We start from the raw sequence: 21,434 nt of genomic DNA, 5'->3' as shown, positions 1-21,434 counted from the left end.
CTATGGCATGGGTGCCAGAGGTGGCACTCAGAGCCCTTTCTGTGGGCACAAGCAAACAGAGTGTCACCCACACACACACAATAATAATACAACTAGGCTGGCCTGGGCCTGCAGGCCTCGATTATTGGCATTAAGCGTAAGACTCCAGGTTTGAGAAATCACTGTAGGTAACCCTGTTAAGCACTGTTAAACCCCACTGATTTTTTCATGCGAGGAACTTAAAGTCGCGATCCTCTACTTGGTAGTAAGCTCGGTTGCTAGCAATGGGGCTTCCTTCTGAGTAAACCCTCCTAGGGTCATGATTCACCAGTTGGAAGAGTTGAACGGTTGCTTCAAAGCAAAGCCACTGACTACCACCAAGCTTACTCCTGAGTAGCATGACGCCTTCGTTTTCAAACCAACGTTGTTTCTAAGCTAAAATCCTTTGAAGTATTCGGGGTTAAATTGCCGTGTTGGCACTTTGCGATGAATAAGTGGGTTTTGGGCTGCAATTTGGGCACTCAGTCTCGAAAAGGTTCGCCACCACTGCCCTAGAACATCTACCTGTCCAGTGTTAGAAACAGGATACTGGACTGTGTGGCTTTTTAGTTCGATCCTTAGTGCCTGGGCTCTGGCAGCTGCCCCACCTGAGCGGGTGCCGTTGCCAACCCTCCAGCCGTGGCGGGCTGAGTGTGCACCTGTTTTCTCGTCTCACCCCACCCACACGCAGCCTCCCCACCCCCCACACTTACCTTTAGTTCAGCTCTGGAAAAGTGGCCGCAATGTTCCTTTCCAGGCAGAAAGCGGCCTGGAGTGAGACTACACTTCCCATGAGACCCGGGGCTCACAACGTCTTACTGGGAAGTGTAGTTCACTTCTGAGCGTTTTCAGCCTGAAGGGGCTGACTATTTCTCCAGTCTGCACTGTTTCTCAAAGGTAAGTGTGTGTGTGAAGAGCGCTATGCTGACCTTAACGTCCCTCCTCCCCCAGGCGCTGCGTCTCGTGCAACGCACACCCTCGGGCCCCTGGTGGCTCCGCCTCTGCAACCTTCCCCATTTTGGTCTGATTCTTCCCTAACTGGATTTGTGGGTTGGGGGGAGATTGCAGTCCAGGGAGGTTCTCCCAAAAGGAAGCTGTCGTTTTCACAGTAGTTGGGACCTTAAATTCACAAATGTCAGATTACCTACCCTGTTTCCCCGAATATAAGACATCCCCGGAAAATAAGACGTAGTAGAGGCTCTTTGCTGAAGTCGCGAAATGTAAGGCATCCCCCCAAAAGTAAGGCGTGGCAAAATTTTTGTTTGGAAGCATGCCCGCTCGAACAGAACTTACAGAAAAATAAGACATCCCCTGAAAATAAAGACAGGCATTCTTTGGGAGACAAAAATTAATATAAGACGCTCGTCTTTATTTTGAGGAAACTCTGTTGGCACTTGCCCCATCACCTGGGACTTTTCCCTTTGGAACTGGGAAACGGGGACCTCATCTTCGTAGCGCTGTGACCACCCAGGCTCTCGTATATATCATGTCGTATATTTGTCCTCGGCAAAGGGTTGCACTGTCCACAGCCCCGTGTGGAGGGGCGGGCCGTTAAGCCTGCGCTTCCATCCCGCCGGGGCATTCTGCTCAGACGTTCGGCTTTGTAAGCCAGTCCTTAAACCTGAAGCCATCTGGCGGCTCTCAGTAATCCCGGCGCTGTTCTCTCTCTTTCAACCTCTCCTTCCAGTCAAGGGTTCAACTCCAACTTCTCGCCCTACTGTCGCCCCATCTCCACCCAGAGCATCACCAGCACTGACTCAGGAGACAGCGAGGAGAACTACGTCGCCATGGTAGGCCCTCTCTCAAGAACGGTCATTATGTACTGATTATGTTGGTTGTGGGCCGACCGGGCCGTCCAGAACACGCTTTCGCACATGCCGAGTAATGCACTTTTGATCCGCTTCAGCGACTGTCGGCAAGTGGATTTTGCCGTTTCGCACGGCGAAATCCAGTTGCAGCGGGACTTGTCAAGTTTCTGCAGGGCCTGTAAAACGGACCTGTTCCGCCAGGCATTTGGCCAGCCAGGCTGAGTGTGGTTCCATCGTCCCGTTCTCGAGTGGGCTCCGGGGTGGGGCTGAGGAACTGGTCATGGGTCAAAACGGTGGTGGTGTGAAAACAGTGTGAAAACGGGGTAAAGCCTTTTACACTGTTTTAAACCCTTTTACACCATTTTCACACTGTTTTCACATTGCTGTTTTTGGCCCATGCGGAATCTGCCTGAGTTATATCTGAGTTTTATTCTGTATTTTATTCTGGTTTTTTAGAAGTATATTGTATTGGTTTTAAATATTATATTAAATAGTATACTGTGTTGTGCGGCGCCCTGAGCCCTTTGGGGTAGGGCAGCAAATAAATCTAAAGTATGTATGTACGTACGTGCGTTATGCATGTATAAACAAACAAACAAACCTTCATTGGAAACTGATTGTGTGCATGCTTTCAGTGCGCAAATATAAAGAAGGTGGATTGTTCTGAATTTGTAAATGAACTAACGTTCAGCAATCTGATCATAAAATGTTATTTATTTATTTATTTGTCACATTTCTGTCCTTCTCAATTCCCTATAGGGCTGGGGGTGGCATATAACCTTGAAAATATAAAATACATTTCAAAACAATAAATAAAAGCAAATGCAATAAACAACTGTACAATAAAGCAGTAACCCAATAAAATGGCACCAAATATTCTTACCCACGGGAGGCCAACTTTGATGGAATCTAGCCTGGCTGGCTTGATGAAAATGCCTGGCGGAAAAGCTCTGTTTTGCAGGCCTTGCGTAATTGATATAGATCCCGCAAGGTCCTAATCTCATTAGGGAGTTTATTCCACTAGATTGGGGCCAGGACAGTAAAGGCCCTGGCCCTCGTAGAAGCCAGCTGGATATTCTAGGCACCAGGGATCACCAGAAGATTCCCCTCCAATGAACTGAGAGGGCAATCCGGGGAGATGTGGTGCCGATTCTTAGCACAGATGCTAGTGTTATGTCCCCAAGCATTTCTTTCCCATTCTAATCAAGCTGATTATATCCTGAATTGTACCTCTGCGTCCTTTCTTTGTAACTCTCCTCCAACCTTCTGACTTACATGCAAGCAGAGGCGTTCAAGGGGTAAATAGCCACTGTGCATCATTCAGTTCCTTTTACTAATTCTGACTCGGCCTTTTATTCTCTTTAGCAAAACCCGGTCTCGGCATCGCCCATTCCCAGTGGCACGAACAGTCCCGCCACAAAGAAGAGCACGGGGAGCGTTGATTACCTGGCTCTGGATTTCCAGCCGAGCTCACCTGGTCCACACAGAAAGGTACGGCTCTTCAGTAAGCCTTGACTATTTAATCCAATCCAATCCAAAAACCTGGGCATAAACCAGAAGTACCATACATTCCAAGTACAAAAACAGGATCATTGTTATATATCACTAGTGGGGCCCGGCCACGCGTTGCTGTGGCAATTGTCCTTCTCATCACAGTCCGCAACCCACACAGATGCCCATGCAGGTCCAATGATCCACAGCATAGCCTTTTGGGGTGGTCAAATGGAATCCCTCTTTTCCTTTTCAGTTCACATTGTTATATGGTGGAGTCTTGTTTTTTTTTAGTATAAAAGGTAACCCTTTCCATTCCACAAGGAACTGTCCAGAGTCACGAATCCGCTGTCCATGAGGGGCTGGTTGACACGCACAGTCCTGGCTTAGGTAAAGGCAGAACGCTAGGGCAAACAGGCTATCCCGATCAGACAGCAGAGGTGGCAGGGTGGTGAGGCGCTTCGATCGGTCGAGCTGCCAACTCCATGGGTTCTTAAAGGGCCAAGTGTGCAAAGCCCGAATATGCCAGTGAGTGTTAGTTCGCCCCCACCCTACACAGATTTTCTTAGAAGAAAAGGCAAACTCCAGCTAAGCTTTTAGTAGTAAAAAGAGCTGTAGCGAATATGGGTGAGGAAGTGGGTAAGTGGTCGTTGGATGTGAGGGAGGGCAGAGTGAGGTGTGTGAGGATGAGCTGGATGTGTAATTGTGTGGTAGCAGTGGGGGAGGCACAGAGAGTGAAAGTTACCTAAAGTGAGGGGGGGGACCCCACCTGGCGTCTCCTGCGAGCAGAGGTATTGTATGTGTATGTGTTTCACTTCCAGTCGTATTACCTAACAGTGTTACCTATTTACTGTTTTCACTGCTCATCTCTGCCCATCTGCGCGAACATTCTAAGCCCTCATACCAAGCCCTCAGGCCACAGACAGACAGGCTGCATGAACATTCTAAGGGTGACATTTTACCTGTCTCAGGTATGGACTTTTGGCGACTTGAAGGTCCAATTACCTGCCCACAACAGGGAGGAACGTCATGTGAAAATTTGGGGGCGATCCATCCAGCCGTTTCTGCGTTAGGGAGTGACTAACAAAGTCACTGTTAGCTTTTTATATATATAGATGTAGAACTTGGATTAAAAATGTAGCAACTGCTTCAGAAATTTCTACATGAGGGCTGTTCAATAGCGTAGACATTTTTAGTTTGTCTGAGAGAAACATAAATTCTAGAGGTAGTAAAGCTCCCAGGATCGGGTGCTTTCAATATCATTATACCTGTCCGGGCAGTGGAACAGGACTGAGGGATTGAGTCCATAGCGTTGGGACAGTACTGACAACAACGCTCACTTTGTGGGATGTTAAGGAAACGACCTTGAAGATAGACAGAGGGGAATGAGTTGCACCTTGCTCTTGTCATCACCCATCTGCACTTATAATTAACAAGCTGTTCTAAGTATACAGCAGGGCTAGATTTGAAGTGTGGATCCCCAAAGTATAGAGGGGAACAGGAGCTTTGTGCAACACTCAGGAGAGATTGGTATTCCTGGTCGTACAGTCTGATCTGACTATTTAATCAAACAGACGGATAAAAATTCCCAGGGTCCCTTTGCCTTTGTTCCTCCAGTCCAAGCTTTGCTGATGTCTTAGATGTTGAGTGGGTTAAGGGCTGGGCTACGCCATATTGAGTCTCCACGTCCATTACGGGGATGTGGCACCATTTTAGTGGATGGATTTGTACTTTATTTGTGTTTTGAAAGCACCGTGGGATCCCCAGAGCTTTTCAGCTCTTGAAAATGGCCAGGAGAGGGGGGACATCTCTGTGCACCACGGAATCTGGACTGTGCCCCCGCAGCATCACGTCAAGTGGCACTTCCCAGAACTTGGGTCGTTTTCCCACTTACCTGCTGCTGCGTCTCTTACCCCTTAAGTAAGCCCGGAGTCCCTCGACACTCCCACTCTATTGTACGAGGCGTGATAGCATAGCTGCCCCGATGCTACTGTCAGCGCCCTCAGCCGCCAGTCATTTCTGGCACTCCTCAAAGCGGTAGCCTTTGATGACCGTGAGAGTGCATTAGGGGAAGCCGGGGAGCACAATCTTCAGCAATGACATGTGCTTTTAAGGGTAGCGGCGCGAAGGGTGGTCGAGGTAAGTGGGGAAACGACCTTGGAAGCCAAGCAGGATCTGCCCTAGTTAGTATTGGGACGGGAGGGCCCGCAATGGGGCATAGATGTCAAGGCAGGAGTGCGCAGTCTTGGCAAGGGCAGCCTGCGCCCTCGCGTGCATTAGATTTCCTGCCCAAGGACCTACGCAGCAGCTGCGTCCTTGCCACAGCCTTAACCCAGGAATGCCCGCCCGCTTCGAATGCCCGGCCACACCCCATTATTGCCCTGCCCAGCCCCATTGGCGCTTCGCCACATTTTGAATCCCAACACCATGGAAACCTGTTACTAAAATTTTTGGATCCCACCACTGGTGTTGGGGTATTGCTATCGCTGCATGACTGAGTCACCCAGTTCTTTGCTTTCCCCTGCTCTGGAGTTAAGCCCTCACTTCTTCGCCGATTAGCCTTCCGGCGAGAAGGCTAAGTTGACTACGTACGCTGCAAGTGGACAAGGAGAAGACCCAGGCCCTGCAGAGCACCATGCAAGAATGGACAGACGTCCGGCAGTCTTCGGAACCGGCCAAAGTAGCCAAGTAGGAACATCCGGGAGGCGAGGGCTGGAGCGTCGAGGGAAAGCCTTCCACAAAGGCCAGAAGGAACAATTCCTCGGTTTCCCGCCACTGTTGTACACGGGGTGAAGGATTATGCTTTGAAAGCATCTTCAGGGGAAGACGAGGCCAAAACTGTTCACCAGAGAACGTGGCGCCAGGCCTCCCGTTGTGTTATGGGTCACGTCGTCTGGGAAATTCAGTGCAGCAATACAGCGGGACGCCCCGCAGGCTGCCTACTTCCAATTTCCCCTGAAGTCTCCGCCAACGTGCTGGATTTGCCCTTCATCTACAATGCACACCCGTTCAGAGGGGAACTAATGCCATTTTGGTGGGATTTCAGCCTTCCGCTGCAAATGGGGCAACGATTACAGCATAATGTTCATCACCTTCTTTATTCCCCCGCCCTTTAAGGCCGAACCAGTCCACCATCATCTTGGCGTCCAAGTTTCAACAAAGCACTTGTCTACCTAGTTCAGGGGTCTGCAACCTGTGGCTCTCCAGATGTTAATGGACTGCAATTCCCATCAGCCCCTGCCAGCATGGCCAATTGGCCATACAGGCGGGGCTGATGCGAATTGTAGTCCATGAACATCTGGAGGAAACCAGGTACAGTAAGACCCCTGAACATAGTTTTGTTCTCTTTACAGTTACCAACATACTTACTTCAAAGCGCCAAGAGTAGTGGGGTGCTGTGGTTTTCGGGCTGTATGGCCGTGTTCTAGCAACATTCTCTCTGGCGTTTAAGCCTGCATGTGGCAGGCATCTTCAAAGGATCTGAACTATCAGATCCTCTGAAGATGCGTCAACCACAGATGCAATGAAATGCTAACCCTTAACTCCAGCTAACCTGTCCCGACCATGAAGCCTTCGACAATACACTTAAGAGTATTCTATGTGGGGTGAAGTTGGGGTGGGCGGGAAACAGTCATTTGCATCTATCATTGTCGGGAAAACATATGCATGCTCGAGCCGAAACTAATTTTCCTCCTCCTGCAAATGTCAGCGTGGAATATTTGCTGGATCTTGGCCAGATCCCCCCCATAGATTTGCTAAAAAATCCCCAGGTATTTGGCCTCTGCTATCTGGTATCCCATGCTATTTGAATTTAATATTTGATAGTTGGTGTGCAGTTGTACTTAGTAGCGGACGGTGTTTGAAGTCCTGCCTGCTGACGCTTTTATTTGAGGATTTAAACAGAAGCTCAGCTGGATTGGAGCAGAGATCCGCTTAGTCTTGTGCGGCTGGTTAGATTCTGGCTGCCTCTCTAAGCAATCAAGAAGTGCCACGGAGTTTCAAACACTTAGATGTTTAAGTCAGGTTTCACAATGTGAATTAGAATTCACCTTTAAAGTCTCACTGGCAAAACTGACATACTTAGAACATAAGAACAAGCCAGCTGGGTCAGACCAGAGTCCATCTAGTCCAGCACTCTGCTACTCGCAGTGGCCCACCAGGTGCCTTTGGGGCTCACATGCGGGATGTGAAAGCAGTGGCCTTCTGCTGCTGCTGGTTCTTAGAATGTTGCAGATATTCATTTTCGGCTCAAATTATCTCGGCGATATTGGCTGCTTTATGTTGCCAAGAACTTCGTTCGCTGGATGTCGGCGCTGCATTAATCCCAACTAAGGTATTGTGGGTCTTCTGGGTTGTATGGCTATGTTTCAGTAGTATTTTCTCCTAACGTTTCACCTGCATCTATCTTGAAGATGCCAGCCACAGATGCAGACGAAACGTCAGGAGAAAATACTACTGGAATTCGCCCAACCGAGCTTCTAACACCTTAGTGATTCCAACGGCGAAAGCCTTCGACAATATCCCAACTAGTTTACCACCAGTCTGGTGGTGATCTTAAAGGTTAGCCAGTTAATTTCTGGTTGAGAAGGCCTAACCTCTTGCATTTGTTAACCCCCTTCAAAGCCGGGGTTAAACAGAAACTCTATAAGGGCACATCGCAGGTGAATATCACAGGCAGATACATCCAGCTTTTGGCAGATCGTATCAACACAAAAGATCAGAAGGTACTAACAGCACTGGGCTACTGAGGTGCCATGAAAGAGCTACGATACTTAAAAGCCGCAATATCTCCACGCCTCCTGTCACTATACATGGTGTGCAGTATTAGTGCATGGAGGAATTCTAGGAGAAACCACCGGTAACATGTAGCATAATGCCTTCCCATGTCATACCTGCCGCATGTCATATTTAAACAGATACGTCCTCTTCCAAAATGAGACAACTCCCTAACCGTTCACGCTGATGAAATGCCCCGCGGTTAGTCAATACAGGCAAGAGATCGAGAATCGAGTTATTTGGGCTGGCTTGTTTATTGGCTCGAGTCCTGAAGGACGACAGGAAAGAGAACAGGGGATACCCCGAAGAATAAACTCACCCGGTCACCATTTGTGAAGTTAATTCTGCCATTAATTCACATGTAAGGATTTTCCTCCTCCTTCATTCCAGACGCTTCAGACTTACAGTGCCATGTTGTAAGAACCGAGGAAAGGCTGGAGCATCGATTTGACCTCCAATTTACCCTTGGGTCTCTGACCTGTCCCAATGGCTTCATTGGTTTCTGCTCTGGAGTACCTGTTTTGTTCTGTTTACTGTTCTGTGTTCAGGTTCTCTTGGATTACCAAGAAAAAGCAACTCTGTGATGTCTTATATTATGCACTGATCTTGTGACTGTTAAGACAGATGTCTCTGTTTCGAAAAAAAGGATTTCTTTCAGGACCTTTAAAAACAACAACAGGATACGCGACTTTTTCTAGATAGTGGGCTTTAACAGAGGTGCTTAGCTGGGTGGGTCTTGAATTGGTGAACTGTTCTGCAATGCGGGATTTGGCAGGTGGGCGGGCTTTCCGTTGTATAAGATCATAGGAAAAGAGTTGCAGAGTCATCGCTTACGCCAGGGGTGTCCAACTCTGGTGCTTCAGACGTTCATGGACTACACTTCCCATCATCCCCTGCTGGCAACCCATTCAGCTGTTCGTGCACTACAATTCCCATCATCCCCTGCTGCCATAGCCAATTGACCATGCCACTACAATTCCCATCATCCCCTGCTGGCCTAGCCGATTGACCATGCCACTACAATTCCCATCATCCCCTGCTGGCATAGCCAATTGACCATGCCACTACAATTCCCATCATCCCCTGCTGGCCTAGCCGATTGACCATGCCACTACAATTCCCATCATCCCCTGCTGGCCTAGCCGATTGACCATGCCACTACAATTCCCATCATCCCCTGCTGGCATAGCCGATTGACCATGCCACTACAATTCCCATCATCCCCTGCTGGCCTAGCCGATTGACCATGCCACTACAATTCCCATCATCCCCTGCTGGCCAATGATTGACCATGCTACTACAATTCCCCTCATCCCCTGCTGGCGCAGCCCGATTGACCATGCCACTACAATTCCCATCATCCTGCTGGCATAGCCCGATTGACCATGCCACTACAATTCCCATCATCCCCTGCTGGCATAGCCGATTGACCATGCCACTACAATTCCCATCATCCCCTGCTGGCATAGCCAATTGACCATGCCACTACAATTCCCATCATCCCCTGCTGGCATAGCCAATTGACCATGCCACTACAATTCCCATCATCCCCTGCTGGCCTAGCCGATTGACCATGCCACTACAATTCCCATCATCCCCTGCTGCCGTAGCCGATTGACCATGCCGCTACGATTCCCTTCATCCCCTGCTGGCATAGCCCGATTGGCCAATGCCACTACAATTCCCATCATCCCCTGCTGGCATAGCCAATTGACCATGCCACTACAATTCCCATCATCCCCTGCTGCCATAGCCGATTGACCATGCCACTACAATTCCCTTCATCCCCTGCTGGCATAGCCGATTGACCATGCCACTACAATTCCCATCATCCCCTGCTGGCATAGCCAATTGACCATGCCACTACAATTCCCATCATCCCCTGCTGCCATAGCCGATTGACCATGCCACTACAATTCCCTTCATCCCCTGCTGGCATAGCCGATTGACCATGCCACTACAATTCCCATCATCCCCTGCTGCCATAGCCGATTGTTACATGCATACAATTCCCGTCATCCCCTGCTGGCGTATTGACCATGCCACTGCAGATTCCATCATCCCCTGCTGGCGCCAATGATTGACCATACCGCTACGATTCCCTTCATCCCTGCTGGCCTAGCCCGATTGACCCATGCCACTACGGATTCCCATCATCCCCCGCTGGCATAGCCGATTGACCAGCCATGCCACTTCACAATTCCCTTCATCCCCTGCTGGCTTAGCCAATTGACCATCGCCACTACAATTCCCATCATCCCCTGCTGGCCTAGCCCGATTGAGCCATGCCACTACACGGTTTCCATCATCCCTGCTGGCATAGCCAATTGACCCATGCCACTGAATTTCCACTTCATCCCCTGCTGGCCTGTAGATTGACCATGCCACCTACAATTCCTTCATCCCCTGGCTGGCATGGCCAATTGACCATACCACTACAATTCCTTCATCCTGCTGGCTATTGCGGTTGACCATTGCCACTACAGATTCCTTCGTCCTGCTGGCCTAGCCCGATTGGCCAAATGCCACTACAGATTCCTTCATCCCCTGCTGGCATAGCCCGATTGACCATGCCACTACAATTCGTAATCCCTGCTGGCATAGCCGGTGAGCCATGCCACTTCAAAGTTCCATCATCCCCTGCTGGCATAGCCAATTGACCGTACCACTACAGATTCCTTCATCCCCTGCTGGCATAGCGATTGACCAATGCCACTGCAATTCCCATCATCCCCTGCTGGCATGGCCAATTGACCATGCCACTGCAATTCCCATCATCCTGCTGGCATAGCCAATTGACCATGCCACTGTTCCCTTCATCCCTGCTGGCGCTAGCCCGTTATTACATGCCACTACAGATTCCCCATCATCCCCTCGCACCTTGGCATAGCCCGATTGATACGTAATGCCACTACAATTCCCTTCATCCCCCTGCTGGGCTGGCCAATTGACCATGCCACTACAATTCCCATCATCCCTGCTGGCCTAGCCCGATTGACCATGCCACTGCAATTCCATCATCCCCTGCTGAAGCTAGCCAATGATTGGCCAAATGCCACTCTGGTTCCCATCATCCCCTGCTGGCTAGCCCGATTGACCAATGCCACTACGAGATTCCCATCATCCCCTGCTGTAGCTGTAATTGACCATGCCACTACAATTCCCTTCATCCCCTGCTGGCCTAGCCAATTGACCGTATGCCACTACGAAGGTCCCTTCATCCCCTGCTGGCGATTGACCAATGCCACTAAAGTTCCCTTCATCCCCTGCTGGCATAGCCGATTGACCATGCCACTACAATTCCCTTCATCCCCTGCTGGCATAGCCAGATTGACCAGTAATGCCACTACAATTCCCATCATCCCCTGCTGGCATAGCCGATTGACCATGCCACTACAATTCCCATCATCCCCTGCTGGCATAGCCAATTGACCATGCCACTACAATTCCCTTCATCCCCTGCTGGCATAGCCGATTGACCATGCCACTACAATTCCCTTCATCCCCTGCTGGCATAGCCAATTGACCATGCCACTACAATTCCCATCATCCCCTGCTGCCATAGCCGATTGACCATGCCACTACAATTCCCTTCATCCCCTGCTGGCATAGCCGATTGACCATGCCACTACTACAATTCCTTCATCCCCTGCTGGCATGGCGATTGACCATGCCGCTACAATTCCATCATCCCTGCTGGCATAGCCAATTGACCATGCCACTACAATTCCCATCATCCCCTGCTGCCGCAGCGATTGGCCATGCCACTACAGATTCCCTTCATCCCCTGCTGGCGCCGTTGACCATACCACTACAATTCCCTTCATCCCTGCTGGCTTAGCCGTTGACCCATGCCACTGCAATTTCCCCATCATCCCTGCTGGCATAGCCAATTGACCATGCCACTACAATTCCCATCATCCCTGCTGCCATAGCCGATTGACCATGCCACTGAATTCCCTTCATCCCCTGCTGGCCTAGCCGATTGACCCATGCCACTGAATTCCCATCATCCTGCTGCCATAGCGATTGACCATGCCACTACAATTCCATCATCCCTGCTGGCATAGCCAGTGGCCATGCCACTGCAAGTTCCCATCATCCCCTGCTGCCATGTGATTGACCATGCCACTACAATTCCTTCTAAATGCTGGCATAGCCAATTGGCCATGCCCACTACAATTCCTTCCATCCCCTGCTGGCATAGCCCGATTGATACACTGCCGTCAGTCCGGTTCCCATCATCCACTGCTGGCGCGTAATTGACCATGCCACTACAGTTCCATCATCCCTGCTGCCATGGGTCAGTTGACCATGCCACTACAGATTCCCTTCATCCCTGCTGGCCACTAGCCCGATTGACCATGCCACTTGGGTCAGTTCCTTCATTGGGTCCCTGCTGGCGCCAGCGTTGACCATGCCACTGTGTGGGTCAATGTCCCCATCATCCCTGCGATGGCATAGTCCCGATTGTCCATGCCACTTGGCAATTCCCATCATCCCCTGCTGCCGCAGCGATTGACCATGCCACTGTGTGGTCAATTCCCTTCATCCCCTGCTGGCATAGCCGGTCGGCCATGCCACTGAATTCCCATCATCCCCTGCTGCCATAGCGATTGACCATGCCACTGCAATTCCCATCATCCCTGCTGGCAGTCCAATTGGCCATGGGTCCACTACAATGGTCGGCCATCCATGGCCTGCTGGCCATAGCGGTCCCGGCCATGCCACCTGCAATTTCCTTCATCCCCTGCTGGCATAGCCAATTGACCATGCCACTACAATTCCCATCATCCCCTGCTGTGTTCCTTCATAGCCCGATTGACCCATGCCACTACAATTCCTTCATCCTGCTGGCGTAGCCAATTGGTCCATGCCACTACAATTCCATCATCCCCTGCTGCCATAGCGATTGACCATGCCACTACAATTCCTTCATCCCCTGCTGGCATAGCCGATTGGCCATGCCTTGGTCTACAATTCCCAGTCATCCATGCGTGCCATAGCCGATTGACCATGCCTACAGATTCCCATCATCACTGTAGCGCCAATTGACCATGCCACTACAATTCCATCATCCCCTCGCTCGGCCATAGCCCGATTATTAAATACCCACTACAATTCCGGTTCCATCCTGCTGGCTTAGCCGATTGATAATGCCACTACAATTCCCATGTCCCTGCTGTTCGCATGGCCGACCTTCGATTCCATGCCACTACAATTCCCTATCATCCCCTGCTGCCATAGCTGGATTCGACCATGCCGCACAATTCCCTTCATCCCTGCTGGCGCCAGCCAATTGGCCATGCCACTACAATTCCCATCATCCCCTGCTGGCCTAGCCGATTGACCATGCCACTACGAATGTCCCTTCATCCCTGCTGGCATAGCCGGTTCAATATGCCACTACAATTCCCATCATCCCCTTTCGCTGATTCCATCAGCCTGATTGACCATGCCACTGATTCCATCATCCCCTGTCTGGCATAGCCAATTGACCATGCCATCGTACATATTCCCATCATCCCCTGCTAAATGGATTCCATAGTCCCGATTGTTAATGCCACTGAATTCCTTCATCCCTGCTGGCCTAGCCGATTGACCATGCCAGGGGATGAAGTGGAAGTATGAATCCATGAACATCGAAGCACCAGGAGCACGACATGACTTTGATGCATTGTTTTCTGTCGAGGATGGTGAGCACCACACAAATAAGAGCTGCTGCGAGGCACGCGGTCCTGTCGCGTATTTTAAATGTTGGAAAGGCCTAAGTCAAGTGGCTTCCAACTATGGAGGCAGGTTTTCCAAATCGGTGTTACCTGTAGACACAAGGGGGCTGATGTTTCTTACACTAGGCAGGGGAAAGCCAGGATTGGCTGTTTGTTCTGGGGAAGAAGCAAGGTGTTGTGGGTAACAGATTCCCAGGAGAAAAAATTGGAACGAAAAATGGGAAGTTGACCATAGAGTCCCTGACGGTTCCTAGAGCTTCCTGGCAGTGACAAGGGGAGCGCTAGCAATTGCCAGAAGCTCCGTTGGCAGATTACCATAGAGTTGCTGGCAATGGTTAGAGTTCCCTTTTGTCACTCTCAGGCAATTCTAGGAATTGCCCAAGGAATTTATGCTCTGAACTTCCGTATTATTAAGGCCTTATTCTTTAATTTTGTTGACTATCACAGGGTGCCCGTTCTTTAGCTGGTTGTCGGACTTTCATTGCAATTCGAGCCCCGCCCTAGGACGTTGTGATGTTTTAGCGTAGCATTCGTGCAGATCTTGTATTTTTTCTCCCCCCCCCCCCCAGGACAATCATACCATGCCCTTTGACCCTAGTTTTCACCCATTGATCAGCTAAGAATCGGCAGGCAATACATCGCCTGGACATCTCCTGCTGTAAACAGGCAAAGGAACCCGCTTGATGTCCATTATGTAGGTGGGCCCGACTCATGAAGGTCACAAGCAGGGCGTTAAATACCCTGTTGGTGGTCCTGTGTTTCTGGAATTCTAAGGTATATAACTCCTGTAAGTGGAAGTTCTGTTATCACTCTTGTAGTTCACCACTGTTCTCCTGGGGGGTGGGGGGGGGGGTTTCTCTGGGTCTCTGCAACTGTTGTTTAGGAATGTGTGTTAGGAGATTGGGGTGGGGGAGTTGTGTCCCCCTGCGGACCCAGGGAATTTGGCTGGAGCTGAGAACTAAAACGCCCTTTCAATACAGCAATTTGGGGGAGGGGGGGGGATTTCTATCTCCCACAAAGTTAGAAGCACAGAGGAGTGTTCAAGAATTTATGTCGGCTGGCTCTACCCCTACCTAATAGGCCCAAACTGCAGATTTAGTGGTACAAAAACTTCAGACTGTGAAGTATTTGCACAGCAGATGTTTTACTCTAGAGAAAGAAATCCCTGCCTTTAACAGCCAGCTCAAGAAGGTTCTGTTAGCTCTCTTTCTTCCTGGCATCTAGCTTTCTGTGTGCAGGCAGGGGATTAGTTTCTTGTGTCATTTCTTGTTTTTTTTCAGTTACACGACCCCACCGTCATCCTCAATCTGCAGTGATGAAGTTCAAGTAGCCGCTCTGGCTGAAAATAAAGGGTGCAGCCGTGGCGTAGGAGGTTAAGAGCTCGTGTATCTAATCTGGAGGAACCGGGTTTGCGTTCCCAGCGGCTGCCACTGCCTGAGCTGTGGAGGCTGATCTGGGGAATTCAGATTAGCCTGTGCACTCCCACACACGCCAGCTGGGTGACCTTGGGCTAGTCACAGTTCTTCAGAGCTCTCTCAGCCCCACCTACCTCACAGGGTGTTTGTTGTGAGGGGAAGAGACCAAGGAAGTTATCCAGCCTCTTTGAGTCTCTACAGGAGAGAAAGAGGGGATATAAATCAAACTCCTCCTCCTCCTCCTCCTCCTCCTGCTCTTCTTCTTCGTCTGCTTTTGCTTCTTCTTCTTCTTCTTCTTCTTCTTCTTCTTCTTGCTTCTTTATGGGGCGGGGCAGGTCTAGATTTAGTATAAAGTCAGAAATGACAAGAAGCAAAGAGAGAAAGCATATCCTCGCCAGTCCTCTCTGCGTCCCCGGGTTATTGGATAAACCCGGGTTTTCCAGGCAGACAGGCGATTAACCGGCCAAGTGTTAACTTAGAGACAGTCGCTCTCTAGTTGAAGAGGGGTCAAATACACGCGAGAAATTTTGCTGCAATTCTCTTGCCTGTTCTCAGAATATCTGAAGATATTTTTTCCTTCCGTGTTGCCTTGAATTTCACTTTAGGTGAAAATTCACTTTAGATGCAATTGGGCAGCGCCTCTGTTCTCCAAGTTTTCCTTCTGTTTCTACCTTTATCCTACTCTTACACCGATCTTGTCCCAGCCACCCCACACACATCCGACAACAGTCCTGCAAGGTAGATGGGAGAGAAAGGAACCGCGCCAAAGCATGCAGTTAATATCAGGGTGGGAATTAGAATCCCAATGGGCTAGCCTCTCCATCCAGCGCTGCCATGCTGGTTTCATTATTCTTTCTTTTTTCTGTACTCTTTAGCTTCCAGAATATACCACTAAGTTCAGCTCATCCCAGACTGACCCTAAAGTCCGGCTGGTAGACCTGGGCGGCAGCTTCAAGCGGTAGACCCCGGCGGGAGGGGGAAATTCAGATTTTGGGGGGCCCGGGCTCCATTTTCCCTAGATACGCCTCTGCCTAGATAACTGTTGAAAGTACATCTGGTCCATTTCAGTGTATTTTGTGCAGGTGAGCAATTTGGATGACTAAATCACTGATTGATGCTTGGAGCATCCTCTCTTTAGAGCTGTGGTTCTCAACCTGTGGGTCGGGACTCCTTTGCGGGTCGAACGGCCCTTTCACAGGGGTCGCCTAAGACCAGTGATGGCGAACCTTTTCGAGACCAAGTGCCCAAATTGCAACCCAAAACCCACGTATTTATCGCAAAGTGCCAACACGGCAATTTAACCTGAATACTGAAGTTTTAGTTTAGAAAAAACGGTTGACTCCGAGGTGTGTGTTACTCAGGAGTAAGCTTGGTGGTAGTCGGTGGCTTTGCTTTGAAGCAACCGTGCAACTCTTCCAATGGGGTGAATCATGACCCTGGGGTGACTTACTCAGAAGCAAGCCCCATTGCCAGCAACCAAGCTTACTCCCAGGTAAAGGATTACACTTTAGTTCTTCCCATGAAAATCAGTGGGGTTTAACAGCCCTTAACAGGGTTACCTACACTGCTTCCCCAAAACTAGGTGTTAGGTTTAATGCTAATAATCGAGCCCAGCGGCCCAGGCCAGCCTAGATATGTGGGATGGGGTGGGAGTGACTCTGTGAGTGCCACCTCTGGCACTCGTGCCATAGGTTCGCCAGCACTGCCTAAGACTCTGTATCAGTGTTCTCCATCTGCAAAATGGATAAATGTTAGGGTTGGGGGTCACCACAACACGAGGAACTGTATTAAAGGGAGGTTGAGAACCAGTACTTTAGAGCAACTTTGGCCAGGGACGACTGGCGTTCACCTTTCATCCCATCCTGGAATCGATGATAAAAGTGACATTTTTCCCCACGCCCTACCCCCTTGTCCCCTGGTGAGGATTCATATTGACGAAAAGCACATGTGAGCTCAAGTCACTTCCGACACCAGCTGTGCATAGCGGCATCCCAGCTGCCCATATTAAAAGCAATGGGAAAGGACCCTGCTCATTTTGCTGAATCAAACACCGCTAGAGAAACTGTGCATTGGAAAAGCAACGTGTGGATAACAGATGTAAGACAGACAGCGCAGCCGGAAAAGGTCTCTGGCACTTGGATGGGAATTGGGGAAAAACGTGAACGGAGACAGAAATTGTACCACTACATTTGATTGTAAGGATGCAATCAAAAACTGGTCTGTTAATGGAGCAGAGCTGAAATTAAAATATTGCCTACATTTAAAATATACGTATATGCAATAGTGTCCTACTGATGGTCTATTTGAAAAATTCGCTGCGTACTCGTTTTGAAACAACAACAACCTAACACAGAAATTTGCGATTTAAACTCGGGAAACCAAAACGCTGGATGTTGAAAATGCGCAGCTGCAGCCGTCTACTTCTCCGTGTTTATTCTAAACAGGTTTTTTTCCTCCATTTTTGCAAAGCAACTACTGGTGGGAAAATGGCCACTAGCCAATTACCCCCAATTGGGATTAAAGTAGCTCGCCTCTCACCCCTGCTTCGACATTGTGTCAATTAGATTTTTATTTCCCAGTTCCAAAAGTCATGCTTTAACTATTGGTGTGTGGGCTGCTAGATGAATAAAATTTGGTTGAAAAAATGGGTCAGCGGTAAAGGTGACCGATGATTACCTTTGTGAACTGGAGGCCGGGGGGGGTAGTGACGTCTTGGCGGCACTTTATGCTTTCGGCTGCAGCTGCGGGCGCACTGCCTTCACCAGAACGCCTGCCGTTTCGGGGAAAGCGGCAAGCCCCAAGTCTGAATCGCGCTATTCTTGGCTTTACGCTGCAGCGCGTAATGTCGCGAATGGCAAAGGCCCCCCCCCCAATGGACAGAGGCACCTTCAGCTCCCAGGCCGCTCCCCCGGCGGACAATTTGTCCCGCGTCCATAGGTTATTTTCAATTGTCCTGATTTTTGGGGAGAGCTGACGCGTTGCCTTCGCGCCCCCAGAAGGCGAGTCGCGGCAGCCTCCTGCATCGAGACAATTGAAAGCTCTTTCCAGCGAAGACGCGGGACAAATTGTTTGAAGGCGGGACTGTCCCGCCAAAAGCGGGACGTCTGGTCAGCCTGGTCAACGGCCATGGTTCACTTGCATTCTGATTTTAGTACTCTGTGGTCTGCTGGACTGTGAAGAGATGGGTGAATGCCCCCAATAATAATAACCTCCACTTCTCTTTTCCCTTTGGTAATACCTTGCAATGCATAACACTCGATCCAACATAGCACTGGAATTCCCACCCTATGCCACTGTATTTCATTAGCTGCCATTAGTGGGGTGGGGGACCCACGGCCAAGCACCACTAGAGCATGCCCCTTGCCCAGATTAGGGGTACCCAACCCTCTTCATCCTACGGGCACCTTTGGAATGCTGAGTCCGGAACAAATGGCTGCCACAGAAGGCCACAAAATGGCAGCCAGAGCTTACCACAGAAGGCCACAATGTAGTAGCCAGAGCGTACCTTTAGCCACGCAGTGAAGAGTCTTGTGCTTTGGCGGTAGCTACTCCCAATCGGCGCCCATGGGCTAGACTTTTCCACACGCGGAGAAGTCAGAAAGCCAACCAACAGTTCATCTAAGTCAGATTTGCATCTCTCATGGTAGCCAACTTAGATGTCTCAGGGAAGCCCACAAACAGGACAGGACACTAAGGTCACCCCTTAGTGTTGTACCCAGGACAACCAGTGCTCAGAGGTAAACTGCCTTTGAACATGGAGGTTCTATTTCGCCTTTGATCACCCTATTCCCAGGGCTGCAGATTTTAAGGTCAGTCGTGTCTTACTCAGCAGTGGCGTAGGAGGTTAAGAGCTCATATATCTAATCTGGAGGAACCGGGTTTGATTCCCAGCTTTGCCGCCTGAGCGGTGGAGGCTTATCTGGGGAATTCAGATTAGCCTGTGCGCTCCCACAAATGCCAGCTGGGTGACCTGGGGCTAGTCACAGCTTCTCGGAGCTCTCTCAGCCCCACCTACCTCACAGGGTGTTTGTTGTGAGGGGGGAAGGGCAAGGAGATTGTCAGCCCCTTTGAGTCTCCTGCAGGAGAGAAAGGGGGGATATAAATCTAAAATCTTCTTCTTTTTCTTCTTGTGCCAGAGGAAGGCATTTTTTAAAATCCCGTTGCGTCCGCTAAAGCAGGATGGAGCCTTCTCAAGTGTGTAGTTGTGACCGGTTGCTGCATGGCCCTCAAAGATGCTTCAAAACGGAAACGAAAGGGCTCTTTACGGCTATGCCGATACGGAGATTTCACAGACAGACACAACCAATCCCGCTGTTCGGAAACCAGGGTGCAAATAATGGGTTCCTCATAACAGAAAGGCGCTACTGCGGACTCAAACATTTTGGACTGTTTTATAAACAATGCGAGGGATGACGTGTGACGTGTGCGTTATGTGAAGGGTGTTGCGACAAAGCAACTGTTCTATTGGGTTGATATCTTGATATAAGTGTTCTAAAATGCGTGGCTTTTGTGGAGTCGGGGAGAGAAAGGGGGTGTTTATTTCTTAAAGATTTTTTTTTTAGAAGGAGCAAACTACTCTGGTGTTTTTTTAAAGAAAATGTACAGCGTGTCTTGTGGTTGTCACTATTTGAGCTGTTTATTAATTTTTCTAGTCACTGTGGGTCGCTAATACCTTAAATTATTAATTTATTCTTTGTGAGGGTTTTTTTAAAAAAAATAATTTGACACACTTATCCTGTAAAACTGATCTCGTGCTTAACTTAGATGATACCTTGGTTTTGCTGTTTAATAAACGTGAGATGAGCCTGAAAACAGAGACTCCGTCTGTCTTTTCAGCTGTCGCAATTAGAAACATAGAGTTGGAAGGGACCTCAAAGGACATCTAGTCCAACCCCTTACATAAAATAGGAAATTCAAACTACCTGCCCCTCTCACTGGATTCCTGCTCTATACTGTATGCAAAAAAAAATCTCCTGGATCTCTGGCCAATCTAGTCTGGAGCAATATTTCTTCCTGATCCCAAAGCAGCAATTGCCATTACCCTGGACATGTCAGAAAGGGCCACGAGACCCGTTTCTGGCCACCTCCTCTTGGGGGCTTCCGCACTACAGAAGGGAGCTAAGGTCGACTCGGTTCCCTTCAGTAGAGGGTGATTCCAGGCTGTCCGCGCAGCAACTTACTTGGCCCCCTGGAACCAAGCTAAGTGGGCGGGATCATCTTGGTGTCTGTCTCGCTCCTCAATTGTGATTGGAGCTTGTGTTACCACGGGAAACGGGAGCGTTCTTTTTTTTTACAGTTTACAGTTACATGCGCTTTCTGCTCACCAATACTCTCCCATTCTGTGCATGCCACAAAAGCGGCTCCTGATTGGTTGAACAGATGAGGTGTCATTTCAATGCGTCCGCACTTCGAAGCGGTATCGACCTTGTTCTGGCAGAAAAGTGGATGTCGCAGTTCTGAGGGGGGGGGGGGAACTGAGACAAAACAATGTTGAGCTCGGTTGCAGTGCGGATTCACTGGGGCGAACCTAGGTAGAAACCAGTACAACTCTGTCAGTGCAGAAAGTCCCTTGGTCTGCCTAAGACTGTGAGAAGGAGACAAGCTGCCAAATGATCAAAACAGATTAGAAAAATACTCTAAGCAGATAATCCTGTCTGGTGCAGGAGGAATTCTTTTAGACCTTGACCAAATTTCATGTCCTCCCTCGGCATTATGCGAAGGCAAGGAATTATGAGGCCCGTCCATCACCTGCTCAAAGACCTCTATTAATTAAACCGGAGTTTCCTGGCCCCTTCCACAAACTAAAAAGCTGGCAAGGAACACTAAGGGCTTGTTTAGGTAAGTTCAAAGGGAGAGCAAAGGAAAGCGGTTAGTGAGGTTGTCCTAGGAACCGCCTTGGTGGCCCTTAGGGGGGGCAGAAATTTGGGGTAAAAAATATTGTCAACAAATAATAGAGGTTGAAAGAACAGGACATGTTTACCTTGGAGAAGCTAATACTAAAATCAGTGGGGTGCTGTGTTGAATGGGTTGTATGGCCGTGTTCTAGCAGCATTCAGCGTTCTAGCAGTGTTCTAGCATCTTCAGATCCTGCCACACAGCTCGGAAACCACACAGCGCCCCAGTGATTCCGGCCGTGAAAGCCTTCGACAATACTAAAATCGATGCCGTGTGGCAGAGGGCAAAAACTTGCTGCTCAA

At 49.5% G+C, this 21,434-nt stretch overlaps 1 pseudogene; it reads left to right on the top strand.

Moving 5' to 3' along the window:
• Window positions 1-6,498, top strand: part of LOC125431248 — a 196,203-nt pseudogene extending 189,705 nt beyond the window's left edge.
• The last annotated feature ends 14,936 nt before the right edge of the window (window positions 6,499-21,434 follow it).

The sequence above is a fragment of the Sphaerodactylus townsendi genome, linkage group LG04, assembly GCF_021028975.2.
Source record: "Sphaerodactylus townsendi isolate TG3544 linkage group LG04, MPM_Stown_v2.3, whole genome shotgun sequence".
NCBI lineage: Eukaryota > Metazoa > Chordata > Lepidosauria > Squamata > Sphaerodactylidae > Sphaerodactylus > Sphaerodactylus townsendi.
Note: the sequence above shows the minus strand (reverse complement) of the source record. Positions and strands in the feature narration are given on the sequence as shown.